General features: G+C 42.6%; 1 long non-coding RNA gene across 1 annotated transcript in view; it reads left to right on the plus strand.

The window, feature by feature from the left end:
- Nucleotides 1–14,466, plus strand: part of LOC134578885 (uncharacterized) — a 63,816-nt gene that overhangs the window by 17,049 nt on the left and 32,301 nt on the right. The gene's annotated exons all lie outside the window — the stretch shown is intronic.

The following is a 14,466-nucleotide window of genomic DNA, read 5'->3' on the forward strand; positions in this document are numbered from 1 at the left end:
GTCGGTGTAATATTGAACATCGGGGTTCTGGATGGGAAAATCACGAAGATCTGGTCTACTTGAGAATACTTCATCCATTACTTCCAAACAATCATGTTGACTTTCAGTAGGTTGTGGCAAAAGGGTAGCTGGATTTAAGGTGTTTACAGTCTCTAAATGCACTCTTGGGTTTTCACACAACATTGCTTGATACTTGGTCATACGGCTGTTACTAAACCAATGATTTCCTTTGTAATCCAACAACGTCTGTACTGCATGTGGGACTCGTACATAAAGTTCTTGACCCAGAGTGAGTTTATCGGCTTCAGCTACTAGCAGGGCGGCTGCAGCTACGGCTCTTAGACAAGGTGGAAGTCCGCTGGCCACTGCATCCAGTTGCTTAGACATGTAGGCAACAGGTCTTTGCCATGATCCCAAGTACTGTGTCAATACTCCCACAGCCATTCTTCTTTGCTCATGTACGTACAGGTAGAATGGTCGTGTGTGATCAGGTAGACCTAATGCTGGGGCACTCATCAAAGCCTTCTTCACATCTTCAAATGCCGTTTGCTGTTCTTGGGTCCATAAGAAGGGGTCATGCTCTGTACCTTTGATGGCTGCGTACAGAGGTTTTGCCAGTATCGCATAGCTGGGAATCCATATCCTACAGAAGCCTGCTGCCCCCAAGAATTCTCGCACTTGTCTTCTATTCTTGGGTATTGGTATTTGGCAGACAGCTTCTTTTCTCTCTGGCCCCATAATCCTTTGACCTTCAGAGATATGGAATCCCAGATACTTGACAGTTGGCAAACACAACTGAGCCTTCTTTCTAGACACCTTGTATCCTGCCTTCCAGAGAATGTGTAGTAGATCGTGCGTTGCTTGCTGACATTTTTCTTTTGTAACTGCTGCTATCAACAAGTCATCTACATACTGTAACAATACACACTCTCCTGGGATGGACTCGAAATCCAGTAGATCTTGACTTAGAGCTGAACCAAATAGGGTAGGTGAATTTTTAAACCCTTGGGGTAGTCTTGTCCAAGTCATTTGGCGTTTTGAGCCCGTTACAGCGTTCTCCCATTGGAAAGCGAAAATACATTGACTTTCTGTGGCAATTCGGAGGCAAAAGAAGGCATCTTTGAGATCTAAGACTGTGAAGTAAGTAGCCCCGCCCGGAATTAAAGCAAGCAGGTTATATGGATTGGGTACAACTGGATGTATACTAACAACCGCATCATTGACTGCTCTTAAGTCCTGCACAGGTCGATACTCATCTGTACCGGGCTTTTGAACAGGCAACAATGGGGTGTTCCAGGGGGAAGTACAGAATTTTAGGATACCATACCGTATGAATTTATCCAGATAGGATTGGATGTTCTTCTTAGCCTTCTGTGGGATGTGGTATTGTCTTAGGCTTACTGGATAAACCCCAAGTTTCAGTTCAATTTTTATAGGTGGAATATTGCGGGCCAGTCCTGGTGGGTTGTTCTCTGCCCAAACTCCTGGTATGTTAAACAATGTCTCATCACTCCTAGGGTTTTGGCTAGTCAACACTGTATAAAGTCGCCACTCTTCTTCCTTTGGTACAGATAAAGTCATAATACCTGAAGGTCCATTAAACTTTAAAGATGTTGTTCCATTTGGTAGGAACGTAATCTGCGCTTGTAATTTTGATAGCATATCACGTCCCAGCAATTGGACTGGACATTCAGGCATATAAAGGAATTGATGTTTTACTACGTGGCCTCCCAATGTACAGAGTCGACTTTTAAGAACCGGTTTTTCAGCACTTCTTCCAGTTGCTCCTATCACAGTAATAGTCCTTCCAGATGGAGGAGCAACTAGATTAGTCACCACTGAATGTTCAGCACCAGTGTCGATCATGAACGCACTCCTTTTTCCCCCTATTGATACATCGACCATAGGCTCCGCTCGACCAAGGGGGATGGAGCCCGGTCGGTATCAATAGTCCTCCATGACCGTGTCAGCCAATCCTACAAAGTCCCTACCTTCTCTATCGCGGGACCTTTGCGCTGCTGGAATATACCTGTCTTCCCTAACACTTCCTCTGTTCCCATTACTCCCTCTATAACCATTACTCCCTCTGGGGCCTCCTCTACCTCTCGCTCTGCCTCTAAAGTTTCCGTAACCTGACCTAGGTCTGTCTCTCTCAGACTGTTCTCTTCGCGGACACTCATTTCTCCAATGCCCTTCTTCCCTACAGTAAGCGCACTGATTTCTACTTAGAGGTTCCTCATTCCACTTACTATCGCCTCTATCTGGGCCCCGTCTATCTACGCCTGCGATCGCTACCGCTAGCATATCAGCCTTTTTACGCATCTTGCGCTCTTCCTCTTTCTTGCTTTCTGTATCCCTATTCATGTAAACCTTATTTGCTACCTCCATTAGTTGGGTGATGGACATGCCTGCAAACCCTTCTAACTTTTGTAGCTTGCGCTTAATATCTCCGTAAGCTTGGCTGACAAAGGCGGAGTTAACCATTCGGGAATTGTCTGCGTCTTCCGGATTAAAGGGGGTGTACAAGCGGTACGCCTCCAATAATCGGTCATAAAAGACACTAGGCGCTTCATCGCTTTTCTGAATCACCTCAACTGTCTTCGACATGTTAATGGCTTTCTTTCCTCCGGCTTTCATGCCAGCAATTATAGCGTCTCTATAGGCTCTGAGTTGAACCATATCAGCACCATTTACGTTCCAATCGGGATCAGTGTTGGGATAATGTGTTGCGGCCCATGCTGCTGGATTAGCTTGGTTCAAAGCACGGGCTCTATCTTCTAATGCTTTAATGGCTGCTTGATTTATTCTTGTCCTTTCCTCATTATTAAATAAAGTCATTAGTAACTGCTGGCAATCAGCCCATGTCGGATTATGCGTCTGTACTATTGAGGTGAACAGATCAGTCATGGCTTGTGGTTTCTCAGTATACGAGGAATTATGGGTCTTCCAGTTTAAAAGGTCGGTAGTGGTAAATGGGACATATACGAAGACTGGGTCAGCGTGTGCCATTTGACCTGCGGCATCGATATAAGCTGACCCGGGATTTAGGCGAAGAGGCATCTGATAGTGCTTTAATTGTTGGGCACCAGTCAACTGTCGGGTTTGGATAGGGCTACGTAGAGAGGCGTCAGTCATGGGTTCCGGTCGGGGAGAGATAGGGTATGGGGATGTGGGAGGTTGGTTTTGTGAAAAGGTCGTAAATAAAACACTTCGAGCCGAGCTAGATGAAGCTTGACCGGAAGTCTGAAGTGGCGCCAAATCAGGATATTCGTTTTTAATGGGGGTGGGTTCTGGTTCCGGAAGGGGAGATTTAGTACGAGGGGGGGTGGATCCTGTACTGGAGGAGGAAGCGGAAGTGGATGAGGGTAATGAGGGGAGGGGTGCAGGACTTCCTGCGTTTGCGTCACTTCTTCTTAACGGAAAGTAAGGGGGCGGCAAAGGGATCTCGGACTCAGGGGGCGTGTCCAAAATGGGCCTAACACCAGTCCTAGTGGACGAACAAGTCCTAGCTACCATGAGGCGACACTGCTCCTCGTGGCATGTCTGGAGCCATTTTGGCGAGTCATTTACGGCCTGTCTCCAACAGTCAATATAAGGAAACTGGCCGTAAAGTTCAGGCCTACCTGATACAGTCACGTGTAAGCGCTGTACCAGAGTTGGATCCAAACTGCCACGTGGCGGCCATGCCGCAACCAAAGTAGGCCACTCTCTAGTACACAAAGTGACCAAACGTACAGGAGACATCTTTACCCCAAAATCACAAACCTTGAATCCCTTTTTAAAATTCTTAACCATACATCCTAAGGGATCCGGAATCGTTGACTGCGACGCACCCATACTTAACAATGGAACGTCGTCGACAACGAATACTATACACGCGTACTATTCAACAGTCACACCCGTTTCCTCTGGCAACAGCACCACGTGGTACGGTTACCAAGTGAAACGTACACAATAACACAATAAACACTCAGGGAATTCCCGTACACACACAGCTGTTACACCAGTCACTATATAATCAATATTATGCCCTTTGGCGTAACTGTACAGTCACCCACGCTATAATTCTCTATATATGAATTACCCGTCTATAACACACCCCAGTAACATCGTCTTTTACAAATAGCGGTTACAGTACGGTTAGCATAGGTCAAAGCACAAGTTAAGGTCACAATACAATTATTAGTGGTTATGGTGTTAAACATGCAATGGACGACAATGATTAGTACTTATTATACAATGTCAGTAAATATACAGGGTTATGGTACCGTGCACTATAATACAGCAACACACTATTAACACTCTCGCTAGACGGCTGAGCTCGCGCTATCTAACAAGATATACACTTTACTAAAACAATCGTTAACACATTTACAATTCCCAACTAAACTATTGGCCAGTACCTTGAATGGACTACCTAAAAACAATCTACATACGTTTTGGTTAGCCACACTGCCCAATCACCACATATATAGCGAGCTAGAGAACCGAATTTACACAGACGCCTCTTAGTCGCACTATACAACGAGCTAGAGGACCGAATTTACACAGACGCCTCTTAGTCGTACTATCAAAAGTCTAGTGGGTTCCAAATTTACACGCCTTCCCACTTAGCCCAGATAGGATGAGAACTAGCGAACCGGATTTACACAGACGCCGCTTAGTCTCCCGGTCCCTCCGACCTAGCGAACAAAATATACACCCTAGAACGCTAGTCTAGACAAGACACCGGTGTCCGGCTAGGGCTATTTTACACCAGAGCGCCCCGCCTGACTAACAAAATCAAACGGTCTGACTAAAGAGCGTTCGATCGAGCGGTGCGCCTTCGCTCCTTCCCTCCGACAGAGGGGGCAGATACAGATTCAAAAACCCCTTTGGGCCTACCGCACAATCGGTATACCCCTAGCGGGTCCTGCCGTCTAAAACAGCAGTTGTCTTACCTCGTTCCTGAACCTGAGTTCACACTCATCGACGGGGACACCCCAGCACTTCTCACGTAGAGGCCGATGATCTCCTGGACAACAGACCAGTGGCGCCGAGACGAAGGGAGGTCCACGCAGAAGTTCAGGGGTGCAGCCGTAGAGAACGTGGGCAAAGATAGACCGTCTCACGCCTCTGCCTCTCAGCTACCGTTGAACGATGAGCTTCCCGGCCAATGTACCAAATGATACCGGAGAAACTGACGGAAGCCAAGCACAGAGAGATGGACACAGGTTTCTTCAGGAAGGAAGAGATTCTTTATTGGATCACCGATCGGGACTCAGAGGGACTAATGTCACCAAAATACAGCAAAATCTGAGCCCCGGACAATAGTGCAGGCTCCTTATATAGGCATATAACTCCTCCCATATTAAGCTCCACCCGCACATTCTCTTGACCAATCAACACAAATAAGAATTAACTTCCTGTTTGACCGCATGGCTTGTCCAGCACAATGGAGGAGGGGGAATACTATATCCTGTATTCTTGCACATGCTCCGTACACTACTGATCGTATCTTGCCACGTGCAACCAACTGATCGATACGTCAGCATATGCACGTACACATGCCACGTGGTAATCTCGGCCTACTAAATTTATTTTTACCGAGATTCCACCACATTACTACATTGATGTTTATTACTATATCGAGGGTACATGCTGTTGGGGCATGGCACAAGCATTTGCAACTTTTATTTTTCCTTATGCACTCAAAAATAAAGAATTTATAGAAAACTACATTGTTTTACATTGCAGGATAAAGAAAACAGAGACACTGCACACAGACAAATTCAATGTAATGAAGTGTTTTGGGTGGCTTCAGTGTCCCTTTAAGGGATAAATTCAGCCTTCTGGGGAAAAAAACATGGAAAATACTCTGGAAAATATTAGAGCATTTTGGTTGGTTGGTCATGATTATTTAGGTGCTAAATTGCAATAAATTGAAAGTACAGGGATTTATTGCAGACCGAGAAGCTTAAAATGTGAGAATGTTTTCTATTTTTTAAAATACTTTTTTCATGACATGTTTTTGCATATACCTTTAAATGCATTAACTAAACAATACCATCAAGGAGAAATTGGTCAATTTCACTGTGGAGTTCCTTTTAATTTATATATATTTTTTGGGTCTAGATTAAGAGGTTAAGCACTAACTGGACTAGCAGCTACCTTACTCATGCTTGTAAGATTTTAGAAGCATCTCACATTTTAAAATAGTTTACTAACAAGATAGGTTATGAGTTACTGAGTTAAGGTACTATTTCGTAATTTATTTTTAAAAATCCAGCCTTTTTTTACTTGCAGAATGTACAATTTTTCAAATCGTGTTACAAAAAAAAGGTACTTTTTTTTTTTAAAACTAACAACTGCATAATCCCAAATAAATTATGCAGTTATAGACTAATGTAATAATGTAATTTTAATTTAAAACAGTTACCATGTGACAATGAGTGCTTTCCACAGAGGCAAGTTTCCAGTCTTATTTCAGCTTTGTTCACATTTTGTAAAAATCTGTAAAAATTACATACATTAAATAAATGAAACGTGAAAAAATATTTTAACAATTTATATTGCTTTTAATAAAGAAAAAATTGTCAAAAAAAGTTACAATTGTAAGGCACTTTCCAAATAACCACTTAAAATATATAAGAAACAAAAGTAAATTTCATCACCCTCAACTCACATTATATATGTACCCTTCACATATTATAGTGGAGCACTTTAAATTTATCAATCTAACCTCTCCTCTTCCCGTTGATAAATATGCTGGCCTTTTCTCTCCACTAACTGGAAGATTGGAGGAGTTGCCCTGAACAAACTCCAACACTGTTACATTAGAGCCATTCTGGGCTCTATTGAATGTGACTGGGCATACCATAAATTTGTATATGTAATATTAATTTTCTCTATATTGTGTTATTCAGATAACTATCTGCACTAGTTTATGTTCTCTTCTTTCCTCTTTGAGCTAAGTTTCTTAATCAACAGGATTGTATACAGGGGTGTTATATACATATCTACTGGCAAGTGGTGTGGGGGACGCGGCCGATGCATCCACCTGCTGCCTATGCTCCTGTGCCTCGCAGGGTCTTCTCCTAATCTCTCCCCCCTCGCCCCTTCCCCGCCATCCCCGGTGGGGGTTATCGTGGCACAAACTCTTGGGGTTGTGATGTTATACCGGACCGCATGGTGAAGCTTGGCAAGCAACTTAAAATGGCGGATGCCAGGGGGGCGGAGTCAGCGCCCGAGCGAGCAGGACGCGTTTGGGACCAGCTCCGTGTCTCAGTGCGGGCAAAGTGCGGCTGGGTACGAAAAAACCCACACTTCTTGGCTCCAACTGCCACAGACTATTCCCCGACGATATGGGGAAGAAGTCCAAGAAGATGCGCTCGGACCCGGGCTCGGGTTCCCGAGATATCGGCACCTTTATGCGCACGGCAGTGCGACATGATGCCGCCAAGATGGCGCCCGCTGAGGCCTACACACCGCTGTCGTCGGAGGAGGACAGCAGCACAGCAGACATCTCCCCTCCACCGAGGAGGCGAATAGAGCCACAGGCTCATGCAGGACCGGAAGACTCAGCCCCATCCACTAAGGCTGACATCAAAGCCCTAATGAAAGAAATCCAGGCTATGTTCAATGCCGACATGGCACCGGTCCGAGAAGCTGTATCAACCCTCACAACACGTGTACAAGCAGTGGAGGAGAGCACAGAAAGCTGCAAAACAGCACAGTCAGCTACAGACACAGCCATAGCAACGCTGCAGAAACAATGTGCCGACCACCAAGCCCAAATAGCCACCATGGAGGACAAAGCCAGGGCACGCAACCTGAGAATAAGGGGAGTGCCAGACACGATCTCAGGAGCAGAGCTCCCTCACTACTGCAGGAGACTCCTTACCACTCTCCTCATGCCCAAGCAGACCAAACAGCTAGTGGTGGATTACTGCTTCAGACTGCATAATGCAACCAACGCAAATCAAGAGGTACCCGGGGATGTTTTGTTGAAACTGGTGCGGGACTCTGACCGTGGGGTTATTATGGGTGCAGTCAGGGGTACCCCCACAGTATCGTTTGAGGGAGCGCAACTGGCGTTTTACCGGGACATTTCAAGGCATACCCTGACATGGCATCGATCCCTAAAACCAATCACCCAGCTCCTTCAGGACAATGCGGTCACATATAAATGGGGCACACGCCGCCTGATTGCCAATAAAGCGGGCAAGACGTTTGCCATCTCACACCCTACTGAAGCACCGACCTTCCTGAAATCCCTGGGCCTGCCAGAGGAGAGCACACCGCCGCCTGGCCGCATAGCTCGGAATGTAGCAAACTTCACCCCATTCGTGCCCAGAAGAGAGGCACCTGAGGCAACGACCTCCCACCCTGAACTCTCTGACGGCATCTACCTGTGCCATAATGTTCTACATTGTTTAGTTAATTCTATATTTAACTCTTCTGTTGTTTGTTCATATGTACCTTAACCCTATTTCACTGGCTCCGTAGGCTTTAGACACAGCCATGAGATTATGCCTTTCCTCCCCCCCCTCCCCCAGTGGGCGCAAGCGATACACCTGTAATTCTACAGCCAATTGTTAACCCCTCGCAAAACCACAGCAGCCTATCGCAGCGCTATGCTCCATGCCTAACCCCTTGGATATAGACGGTTAACCACCTGCTTTCTTTCCCTACCAGCGCCTCCTTAGAAGTACAAACAGACCGCGCTATAATATTTAGCCCTAAGGCGCAAGAAGCCTAATGCAAACGCCCCCCACTCCCTACGCCTCATAGTAGCCCACAGATGAACCTGGGTGTCTTAGCCCATAACCAAAAAATTGAGTAGGCTTAGCCGAGTGATGTATAGCCAGCTATGATGTATTGTTAACCAGTTACTCACGTGACATGTTGTATTCTCTGCATAAACTCACAAAAATAAAGAATTAAAAAAAAAAAATGGCGGATGCCATGTGTAAGCTCGAGACCCGTCACCCCCTCTAAGCTTGACCTGCTCTTTGCAGAGTTCTGGAGGAGTATCGCTGAACGCCAGTACATAAGCGAATCACAAGCCCTGAAAGCACACTTACCTCCTGGCGAATTAAGGTAGATCCAGGCCGCAGGCGAACCCGACAACGGCGGAGAAACCCAGGCCAACTTAAGAGAGCAGGGGACAGGCGCAACCTAACATCAGGCCTGTACAAGCGATCCTACCAAACTCCCCACTGAAAGCCTGAAGTGCCGAAGGGGTCTCCAGGACCAGCACAGGGCCCTACCCCATGCTTCAGCTTGTTGTCCTTTCGACCCACGCTGGAGCTACTGAATTTGGTGACTGCCACACTGCAGTGGAACTGCACTCTGCCCTCAGAGTGGAATCGGGTGATCTGAGTTTGTGACTCTTACAAGCAAGCTCTTATTCCCAACTGCTGCCTCTGCAGTGCATATAGTTCACTTGTTACAGATAGCATGTTATACAGCTCTCTCCTGACATGCCTAGTTTAAGTTCTACCTACACCATGCTTTATGTTTTCCTAATCTACTATGTCTGAAATACCTAATCTGTTTGCACGCCAATATAACTATCTATATTTGGACATGTTCACTAGCCTGCTTCTTATATCTTTACAACCAACCAAAAAAAAAAAAAAGGTGCAGCACCTCTTGACCTTCTATGCTTATATATTGTCATTTGTCATTACAAAAGATTGTACATATCACTGCATGCCTAAAAAGTGTGTTTTGTACATACTATTGTGGTTGTTGTGCATTGCTTGATTTTTGCACACAAATAATATTGAAAGTTGAGGTGGGTTTTTAAAATATTTACACTTGTTTATATTAAGACACAGTTTTTGTGTTTTTTTCTGCATGTATACAGTATTGTATATTTATGTTATGTATTCTGGGTTTTTCATAAGCACCCTTAAACCTAAAAAAAGTTTTAAGAACTTTAATATTGGCATTGCTCCCACCTACCTAATGTCGCACCTATTCATAGGAGTCATGCTTGCATAGTATTTTATTATCACCCTCTCGCCCATTTGTACAGAGAGCACTACACTGTGTTCTTCTGTGTTTGTCCAATTTTGTTAGGACATTCTGCACCACTCGTTCCTTCTTGTCTTGTTTTTACTGTAACACCGGATCCAAACTACTACAAGAAATTTGATCTCCTCAAGGGAAGAAAGATAAACATACCTGAGACTGTATGCTATTCATATATATATTGTTCTTTTATTATTGCATTGTTCCTGGCAATAATTGTTCCCTATAATTTAATTTGTTGTTTTACTTTATTTGGTCTCCCTACTATATTCTGTCTTTTAGAGGGTATATTAGTTTTTTAGGAGCAACCTTTTTTCACTTTTTTCTTGTTATACATATTTTATTTGCCTGTCTGAAATACTGGAGAGGTACACAGAAATGCAGAGAAAATCATGTGATCCTTCAATGCTATTCACGTCTGGCAAAAAGTCACTCATGAAACACCATGCTTACGGCAACAAGGGGCCTGATCCCGTTCCTCTGGAACGAACAACTTCCCCCAGCGTTCAGCAATGGATGCAGAGAATTGGAAAAAATACATATGGAAGCGGTAATTGCGGCCGCCAACCTAATTAATGACTGAAAAATATATATCCAATATCTGTTTAGAGGATTACCTTAACCCCTTAAGGACACATGACATGTGTGACATGTCATGATTCCCTTTTATTTCAGAAGTTTGGTCCTTAAGGGGTTAAGAGTATGGCGCACACATACCACACACACACATCCTCTACCAATTCCCACTTCCCGTCCTCTCCCTTTCCCACGCCTCCTCCCTCTTTTTTAATATTCTTTCTCTTACTCCCTCCACGCTCCCCCCCCCCCCCATATTCTCTAAACTTAGTCTTACTTTCTTTTCACCTCCAACTAAATCTTATCATCCGAGTGAGCTAAAGTGGTCTATCCTGACATCTTATATGGAGGTAAAAGCCCGAAGTGTTTCTGTACGATTTCTTGCTGCCAAGTGAGCAGGAGAAATTATATCTAGCCCGACTTAGGGTAAAGATGAATATAAGCACTTAAGTAATGCAAATATATCTCACTAGTCCTGCCCAGCAATACATTTTGAGAAGATGCACAACGTCGCTCCACACCGGACCAAAGTCGCAGTCTATCACTGTTATTTACTCTTCGTAACATATCTCTGTAATGTTGAAAATAAAGATTGTCAAAAAAATATATATTGGCATTGCTTATACTACTGAAATTTGAGATCATTGTTGCACTTTACAAGAGTGTTCACTCAATTTTTATTTTTTTTGGCACTGTAGTTAGACTGATACAGTTTTGATACATTTGATTCAATTGCTCTAGTATTTAATTATTTTTTAAAAAGAAAAAAATGTAAGTATAAATGGCAAAGCCATTTTTAAGATGATGACCTATTTCACTAGCAGTCCTAAATATAATTTTGTGGCTAGGTAGAAGTGCTAACTTTAACTTAGGATACTAAATGCAGATATATTACCATGAAAACTGGTCTTTTGTCAAGCGATAAAATGTATATTTCCCTTCATTTAATATATTTTAAGATCCAATCATTGCAAAATTGCAAAACCCTCTGCAAACTTCACCCATCACACAGGCACAGGAAGGGGTGAAGGTTTTAGCTTTGCAAATGAAACGTCGATAACATGAAAGACTTCCTAAATTCTGAATCAATTTATGAGAACAAAAGAAATTGAGTCAAACCGAGGAATGCTTTTGTGTTATAAATCCAATTTACGTTGTTTACTGTAAAACAAATTCTTTGGGAGTTTTTTTTTCCTGCAATAATCTGTCTACTACCACCCACCTAAGATGTTTGTGCTAACGCCATTATCGTTGTTATAATGATTTTTTTCCTTTTTACATTGAAAAGGCCAATTCCGAGCTAACGCGCATTGTGTTTTCTTCAAGAAAGCACATTGAAAACCGCAAAAACATATTTAGATTGTCCAATAAAGCAGGATTTAGTGCACTGGAAAAATAAATACTTATCTTGAGCATTGCAGGGAATATGACCAGTACATGCTCTCAAATCACCATGAAACAAATATACAGTTTATTTATATTCATTGAAACACTTCATACTAAAATGCTAAACTTCACATAATACTCCATACTAATATATTTGCGGAATTCTAGGCAACTGGTTAAAAAAAAAGGGAAATAAATAAATATGCAAAGGATGTGTGTACACTCATGGCCAAAAATAAATTAATCTATAACGTTTCACACTAGTCACACACTCATTTTTTGAAAAATGCAAACATTAAAAGGACTACACTGCAACATACTTAATAATATATACAGCAAACAGGCTGTCATGGATAAATTTACACCCGAGAGACAGCGTACAAAAATAACATTTTCTATGTTACTACTATTATTAAATACATTGTATTGGGTTATGTTTAAGGAAATATATCTTGGCACAAAGTTCTAAAAGTGAAGCAATAGGCAGAAACATTCCAAAGGTTTCATGGAATTATTTCTTCCACTTTTACAACTTGCCAGTGGGATTGCTCCTTATGCAAAATCCCACACTGTACGAGGGACATGAGATGAGAGGGAAACACTATTTAGTCAACTGTAGTGAGACATTCAGCCATCAGCCATCCCTAGCTCTAGATAAGCATTTGTAGTGTCAATTGGTAAACTAAACCTGCTCTCAAACTTCTTTTTTTTTTTAATTCTTTATTTTCATAGTGCATAGCTTAATAACATACAAGCTTGTCATGCTACGACAACTGTGACAAGCCTTTTTGAACATACATCTAGATACGGTGTCATCGCATGTGAGAACATTGTACATGTTTATGGGTTTAATACACAGGTTGAACTAAGCACTTTTTAAAAAAAAAAATATTAGACAAGTTAGGTAACATGCTCTCAAACTTGTGATCACTTAAGAAGCATTTGTGCTCTAAATTCTAGTCTAAAATGTATTATTGAATATATCACATATCCCAAGTGTCCTGAGTCTAAATGGATAGTCCTGTTTGCACTGAGCCAACATAATTCTGGTCAGTTTCGTGGTGATTTGAAGAAGCCTTGGGCCCCTCTCTGTCAGAGGGAGGGCCAGATTTTTAAAATTTGTAATCTGTAGTGCAAATAGAGTAATTAGCATCGGTGAAAGCTGTAGGCCCTACTCATGACCCAGGGGAGTTTATTTCTTTGATTGGTAGCAAAGCTGAAATGTGGCGGCATATTTTTCATGGCCGTGTCTGATGCAGATGCCATGCGTGAGAGAATAAAGGAGAATTTAATACCTTTTTAAGTTTACCTGCCACCACCTGCATCACCAATAACGAACTGCATCCCTGGCATACTAGCTCCCAACTCAATTTCATAACTCACAAACTGAGAAAGTGTATTACGGACCTTCCAGACCCCCAGAAACTCAAATTGCATGTTTTATTAAGATGTCGAGGTGGCTGGTAAAAAAAAAAAATAGAGCCAGATCAATGTGTCGAATCAAGATGTGCTTCAGGACAGAAATGTGTTTCTCTGGCAATTTATATCAATGTACATTATGATTCTGCTGCAGGCAAATGTGCACAGTTTGGAAGTGTCCATGAAGGTAATGGAGCAGGCCAAGTTTATATTTCCACATTCAATACCAATTGTCATATACCATAAAATTCTGAACATTAATTATCAGACATTCTTAGCACTACGCTGTCTAATTCCTTGGCTGAAATAAGCCGGTACCTATCATTGTGGTGCAGTACGAGCAAATGGTTCGAGACTGAGCCAGTGCAGGCTGGATACTTTACAAAAGGATAGATTCTAATAAATGTCACACAAATGATATCTTATCCATAAGCCTTCCTCAACTCCTGAATAAGCTTTTTGTTATTTATAAAGTACTAATGATTGGATGGTCTGAAGGAGAAGTAACAATGAATCGGAAATTACAGAGTTAAAGGATGTACCATCGGGACATGATACAGCCCAGAGCAAAGTTTAAATGTTAATGCCTGATTTAAGTATTTTATTTCCCAGCTAAAATTGTCTTTAAGTTTGCAAGCGCTAGTGAGCAAAGCTCTTTATCCCATCTTTCCCTCTCTATATTACCGTCACAAATGTGTTCACTTTTGTCTATATCCTAATGTGTAGAAGGATAGGTGCTAATTCACGTCCAGTCTGTAGATAAAATAATATATTATCCACTTATATGGTTATCATGCACTGCAAAAAAAATTGTTTGCATGAGACGGTGAAGTGTAATGCCTCATAATTGATAGGTGCAAAAATATTAATTAAATCCCCAACTCACCTATAGGAACCAGAATTTAAAGCAGTTTTGTCACTTTTGGTAATCTTTGCATATTTTATGCGGCACGTTACCTTGTTAAATGACAGCGAGGCTCACTCCATGTCACATTACCTCATTAAATGGCAGCGAGGCTCACTCCATGTCACATTACCTCATTAAATGACAGCGAGACTCACTCC

Source organism: Pelobates fuscus, chromosome 12, assembly GCF_036172605.1.
Source record: "Pelobates fuscus isolate aPelFus1 chromosome 12, aPelFus1.pri, whole genome shotgun sequence".
NCBI lineage: Eukaryota > Metazoa > Chordata > Amphibia > Anura > Pelobatidae > Pelobates > Pelobates fuscus.